Source organism: Haliaeetus leucocephalus, unplaced genomic scaffold (assembly GCF_000737465.1).
Source record: "Haliaeetus leucocephalus isolate CR32 unplaced genomic scaffold, Haliaeetus_leucocephalus-4.0 Scaffold92, whole genome shotgun sequence".
NCBI lineage: Eukaryota > Metazoa > Chordata > Aves > Accipitriformes > Accipitridae > Haliaeetus > Haliaeetus leucocephalus.
In genome coordinates this window covers 625,924-626,685 of record NW_010972528.1, presented here as the reverse complement: position 1 = coordinate 626,685, position 762 = coordinate 625,924, and the positions used below count along the sequence as shown (strand labels likewise).

The window sequence follows — 762 nt, the reverse complement described above, 5'->3', positions numbered from 1 at the left end:
GGATAAAAGCAGTGAAAACCGAAGGCATTTAGTAGGATTCATGGCTTAGCTTGAGTGTTGAACTTTCCTGAAGGAAACAAGGAGAGTTGTGCTCACGCTGAAGCTATCCTTAGCCAAATACCCTTTCTGTTTGCACAACCCAGTTCCACAATCAGATCTTTACAAACACACTGTAATTCCTCCCCTGTTCTTCTGGGCTGCCTGGCACCTTTGTGTTTGCTCCAGAGTTGCTCCTGCCTCTTCTCCAGCTACTGTAATTATGGTGCTTTCAGGTGGAAAATAGATAGATCTCTTGCTGCCTCCCTAATGCTTTGCTTTGGATGACTTTCATCGTACCTGGCTATGGAGTGAAATGGAAGTGGTGCACAAAAAAATATCTGTTTTTCTTGAAAGTTGCATTTGCAAGAGCCTTGAGCAGTTGAAATGAGAGATGTAGGTGTGCTTCCCTGGCATTAAGCTAGATCAATAATCTCTCTATAGAGTTGGAACAGCCTGGCCTGGCTGTGGCATGCTGGGGCCATTTTCCCCGAGTGGTATTTTGCATAACTGCATTCAAAATGGCTGATTTAGTAAGAAATTTATAGTGGGATTTGGCAGCCAGTTGCAGGCAGATGTGGTGGTGGTGGTCCATGGGGGCTGTAGGTGAGACCAAGAGGGGGGTGACGGTGGTTATGTTGGACCATGCAAGGCCAGGAGGAGATATAATTCAGTGAAAGCAGGCAGGAGAGCTCCCCACTTTCCTCTTGTTCCCAGAAGAGCAGG

At 46.6% G+C, this 762-nt stretch overlaps 1 protein-coding gene across 1 annotated transcript in view; it reads left to right on the top strand.

Annotated features, from left to right (window-relative positions):
- FAM192A (family with sequence similarity 192, member A) overlaps positions 1-762 on the top strand; it is a 29,515-nt gene that overhangs the window by 16,373 nt on the left and 12,380 nt on the right. The window lies entirely within an intron of this gene.